Genomic DNA, 5,667 nt, shown 5'->3' with positions numbered 1-5,667 from the left:
CGATGACATTAACATTGTGTTTCCTGTTCGTGTCTCTCCCGCACAGCCTTGGTTATAGAATGTCGAACAGTATAGCACTGTACAGACTGTCTGGCCCGTTGTGTTGTGCTGATTGACACGGGGGTGTCATGGTAGCGTAACACTTGCAGCAACAGCTGTAAGATCAGGGTTCGATTCCTGCAGCTGTCTGTACTGTGACCATGGGGGTTTCCTCTGGGTGCTCTGGTTTCCTCCCACACTCCAAAAGTATACAGTTTAGGGTTAGTAAGCTCTGGGCATGCTATGGAGACATGGTGGCACCCAGCACAATTCTCACTGGTTTGATTTGATGCGAATGATCCATTTCACTGTATGCTTCAATGTACATGTGACATATAAAGCTAAACTTTATATGTCCTCCACCTCCGTATCATCCATATCCCTCCATTCCCTTCATGTGTCTGTCTGAGCCTTCTAAACTCCACCAATCTCCCTGCTCCCATTGTTACCGTGGCACCTACCACTCTCTGCATCATAATACCATGTTTCACCCTTGGTCCCCTATCTCAAAGTTCAAAGTGCATTTATTATCAAATTATGTATACCATACACAACCTTGAGGCTCATTTTCTTGCAGATGCCCACAAAAAAACAGAAATACAAAGAATCTACACAAAAAGCATAGAAAACCTACAGCACAATACAGGCCCTTCAGCCCACAAAGTTGTCCCTATCTTAGAAATTACCTCAGGTTACCTATAGCCCTCTATTTTTCTAAGCTCCATGTACCTATCCAGCAGTCTCTGAAAAGACCCTATCGTATCCACCTCCACCACCGTTGCCGGCAGCCCATTCCACACACTCACCACTCTCGAGTAAAAAAAACTTAGCCCTGACATCTGCTCTGTACCTACTCCCCAGCACCTTAAAACTGCCCTCTCGTGGCAGCCATTTCAGCCCTGGGAAGAAGCCTCTGACTATCCACACGATCAATGCCTCTCATCTTATACACCTTTTAAAACAACATCCAATTTGTAAAAGGGGGCAAATTGTGCAAATAATAATTTTAAAAAATGAAGTAACTCCTCGAGCATGAGCTGTGGACCCTCCGAGGTGAGTCCGCAGGCTCTGAGGGGCGTGAAGCCGGTCTGGGAGCCCGATGGCTACAGGGCAATAACTGCTCCTGAACCTGGTGGCGGAGAGCCAAGGCTCCTGCCTGATGGTAATAGCGAGAAGAGGGTGAGACGGGCAGACGGAATGGGCTCAGGTGGGGCTCTTTGGCTGGCACGGACTGAACACCAGCCTGTTTTCCGCCCTCGGGCCTCGTGCTTCAATCTGGCGTGACCTCCACCCAGGCAATGGCTGTCCCAGGTGCTGTACCTGCATTTTGCTGAATCCTTCCTGTCCTCTAGTAAAAATAAAATACGTTCTCTAGTGCTGAGGAAAGATTCCACCTGTCTGTGTCCCAATTTTAAAAGCTCCTGGCAGGTTTCCCCTCTGCTACTGCAGAGAAAACAACCCAACTTTGTCCAGCCTTGCCTTCTATCTCATACCCTCTAATCCAGGCAGCATCCTGGTGAACCTCTTAGAGACCTTCTCCGAAGCCTCCACATCCTTCCTGCAATGGGGTGACCAGAAATGCTGAGACATACAGGATGGAAACGGGCACTATGGCCCCACTGGCCAATACCAGCTAAGCTAGTGCCATTTCCCCATGTTTGGCCCTTATTCCATAGCGATAAACCTTCCGGATCCATGTGCCTGTCCAAGTCTCTTCTAATGTACCTGCCTCTAGTTTCCCCTGCAGTTTCTTCTGTATTCTGGCCAGTCTCTGGTTTTTAAAGTTTTCCTCAGCCTCCTATTAAATCTTCAGAGTTTCTGCAGATGCTGGAAATCCTGAGCAACACACACAAAATGCAAGGGAAATTCAGCAAGTCAGGTAGTATCTATGGAGGATGTTTCAGGCAGACTCGTCATGAGTACCTATTGAATCTTTCTCCTCACCTTAAACCTTTAATTAATTAAATTAATTGCCTTTAATTCTCGATTTCCTAAACATGGGGAAACAGATTGTACATTTACCCTACCTAACCCTAATGATTTTATACACCTCTCTAAAATCACCCCTGGTACTCCTATCTTCCAAGTAGTAATGTATCAACTTGTTCAAACTCCATATTTCAGTCCCTCGAATCTTGGCAACATCTTTGTAAATCTCTGCACTCTTTCCAACTTAATGCCATTTTTAAAAACAAAATTATAAAAGTTTATCTACAACACATATACACAAATGTACAATCAATATTTACAAAGATAGTAAGTATATTCAAATTAAAATATGGTCACTACCGTCTATAAAACAGTCTATACCACGGGGGAACCGCTGCTCAATGCAATCCTTCCTACCGCAGGGTGAATCAAAACGGAGCACAGTATTAGAAATGGCAACGTTGTGTACAACTGAACCCTGGAGAGGGCCCGTCACCCAGCCCAAGGAGCTATTTAACTATGGGGGAAATTGTTGAGATGGATGCAAGCTGTGCCACTGAAGGAACTGGGCAACACACATCAAACTGGGCAGTGGTTTGAGGATGGAGCAGGTGTCTAGGAAGTACAATGCAGTTACTGGTTTATCAGGTAGGAGTATTGCTCTTTCTATGCAGCCTCGAGCATGTTTTATATATGAATACTGAGAGGCCTAGATAGAGCGGATGTGGAAAGGATGTTTCCTATAGCGGACAGTCTAGCTCAGAATTGAAGGCTGTCCCTTTGGAACACCAGTGAGCAGAACTTTAGGCAGAGAGTGGTGAATTTGTGGAATTCGTTGCCTCAGACGGCTGTAGGAACCAAGTCATCGGGGAATTTAAGCCAGAAATTGATAGGTTCTTGATTACTAAATGGGCTAAAGGTTATGATGGTGGCGTAGACTAGAAGGGTCGAATAGCCTGAAGTTTTTAAGCACTGTAGCTGTCCATTTGAAACAATCTAGAAACAAAGTGTGCACTTCAGCCCCGAACGGTGCTCACCGGTCTGGAAGGTCTTCCGAGTCCTATGGGACCTGGAGTACCCTCTCTCCGGGGACACCTGGGCTCAGAAGCGGAAGTCAGTCAGCCTGCTGCCGGGTCCTGTGAGTGACCACCCCGGCCAGGCCGATGAGGAGGTCCTCCGAGGGAGCAGGAGTGTGGCTGAGGTGTCTCAAAAGCTCCTTAAGAAATTCAAAACAGGGCCCTGCAACTCTTCACACCCCGTACTTGTGTGGAACACGAACCCCTCCAGGGACCAGCAGAGGCAGTTGACTGAGCTACACTAAAAACCCGTCACGCAGCACCGCTCCGTGCAACACCCCGGCCCAGATTCTGAATGTAAATACCACAACACGCACTGTAGACCATTTGCCCACTGAGTCTGCTCCGCCATTCGATCATGGTAGATTTACTAACCCTCTCAAGTTTCAACGTTCCCTCTATTTCTCTATAGCTACGCAGCATTGCTCCGAGCGGAAACTTTACACGGGCCTGAAAACTGCGCGGCACTTAAAATGTTTTGTTTGTAATGTGCATACTATGAATAGTTAGAAAGAAAATAGAAAAATCACATACTTTTGATTTTATTTCTTAATTGGAAGGCATGAAATACAGTACAACAAAGAAATTCGTTCAAGTTTCGTAAACTTAGACTTAGATGGCGTCGACAGCGGTCTGGCGGGTTTATTAATGAGCTACCGACTTCCACCGTGTTTATTGTTACAATTAGCAAGTGTTATAACTTGAAACAGTGAGAATGTAAATACGTTGAATCGCTATGTAAAGGTGATAAATTTATTATTTAGAAAGTTTAGGGATTATATTCATTTACACATAATTACAGGGTATTTCAAAATCATGTTAGCAATATACAAAAGAAAATTCCAACTGCGCGGCCACGGACCCACGCAGTTTGGGGGGGGGGAACAATGCAGTCTCAACCCCATTCTCCAACATTCGGCCCCATAACCTTTAACGCCCATACTAATCAAAAATCTACCAAACTCCACTTTAAATATACCCAATGACCTGTCCCCTACCGCCATCTGTGGCAATGAATTCCAGATCCACCACCCTCCAGCTAAAGAAATCCCTCCTCATCCCTTCTAAAGGGACACTCTTGTATTCTGAGGCTGTGCCTTCCCGTGCTAGACTCCCCCATTATAGGAAACATCCTTACCACATCCATTCTATGAAGATTTTTCAATATTCGACAGATTTCGATGAGACCCTCTTCATTGTGCCTCTACTTGGGAGTTTGCGAAGATTCAGCACGGCATCTAAAACTTTGACGAAGTTCTTACAGATGTGTGGTGGAAAGCACATTGACTGGTTGCATCGCAGCCTGGTGTGTAAACATCAATGTGCTTGAATGGAAGATGCTACAAAGTGTAGTGGATACAGCCCATTCCATCACAGGTACAGCTCTTCCCAAAGTCGAGCACATCTACATGGAGTGTTGTTGCAGGAAAGCATCATCCATCGTCGGGGCGGGGGGAACATACTCTCTTCTCACTGCTGCCATCAGGAAAGGGTACAGAAGCCTCAGGATTCACACCACCAGGTTCAGGAACTGTTATTACCTCTCAACCATCGGCCCTTGAACCAAGGGGGATAACTTCACTCACCCCATCACTGAAACGTTCCCACAGCCTTTCGACTCACTTTCAAGGTCTCTTCTACTGTTGTCAACGTTTATTGCTCATTTCAAGATTCAAAGTACATTTATTATCAAGGAATGTATAAATTATACAACCTTGAGATTTGTTTGCTCACAGGTAGCCACAAAGCAAGAAACCCTAAAGAAACCAATTAAAGAGAAAAAATAAAGACCAATACCAGAAGCACAAGAAATCATGCAAGTAATTGAAGCGAAGAACAACATTCTGAACCAAAATTTAGTCCTCAGAGCGGCCCAAAGCCTCTCCAATACCAGCATATGCTTTCTTATTGTAGATAACGGGCCTAAAACTGACCACAATACAGTACTCTAAGTACTCTAAATGGGGTCTGACCAGTGCCTTATAAAGTCTCAGCAATACATTCTTGCTTTTATATTCCAATCTCTTGAAATAAAGGCCAATATTGCATTTGCCTTCCTTATTACCGACTTAACCTGCAAGTACCTCCCCCCACCCACTGTTAGATAGCAGAATCGATCACCCAATTTCCCTCGGGATCAATAAAGTATATCTATCTATCTATCACCGAGGTGTATCCGGACGGCAGACGTGGGCAAGCCAGTGGAGTGTGTGCAGGATTGGCCTATACAAGAAACACTCGGCGCGATGAACTTGAACTTGATATTCTAGTCTCTCAAAACGAATGCTAACATTGCATTTGCCTTCCTTACTACCGACTCGACCTGAAAGTTAACCTTTATGGACTCCTATATTAGGGCACTCTGCACCTCCGATTTCTGAATTTGTTCCCTGTTTAGAAAATAGTCTATGGTTGCAGTTTCCTTCTACCACCGTGCATGGCCATACATTTCCCTACACTGTATTCCATCTGGAGAAAGTGGGAGAACACCCGTGTTCCATTGGACTTCCATTGGAGACCCCCCACCCCCACCACATACATACTCTCTCTCTCCCCCTACTGCTAGACGGCAGCCGTGGGGAGTGTACAAGATCGGCCCGTACAGGAAACACCTCGTCGCGTT

Source organism: Mobula hypostoma, chromosome 1 (genome assembly GCF_963921235.1).
Source record: "Mobula hypostoma chromosome 1, sMobHyp1.1, whole genome shotgun sequence".
Taxonomy (NCBI): Eukaryota; Metazoa; Chordata; class Chondrichthyes; order Myliobatiformes; family Myliobatidae; genus Mobula; species Mobula hypostoma.
Note: the sequence above shows the minus strand (reverse complement) of the source record.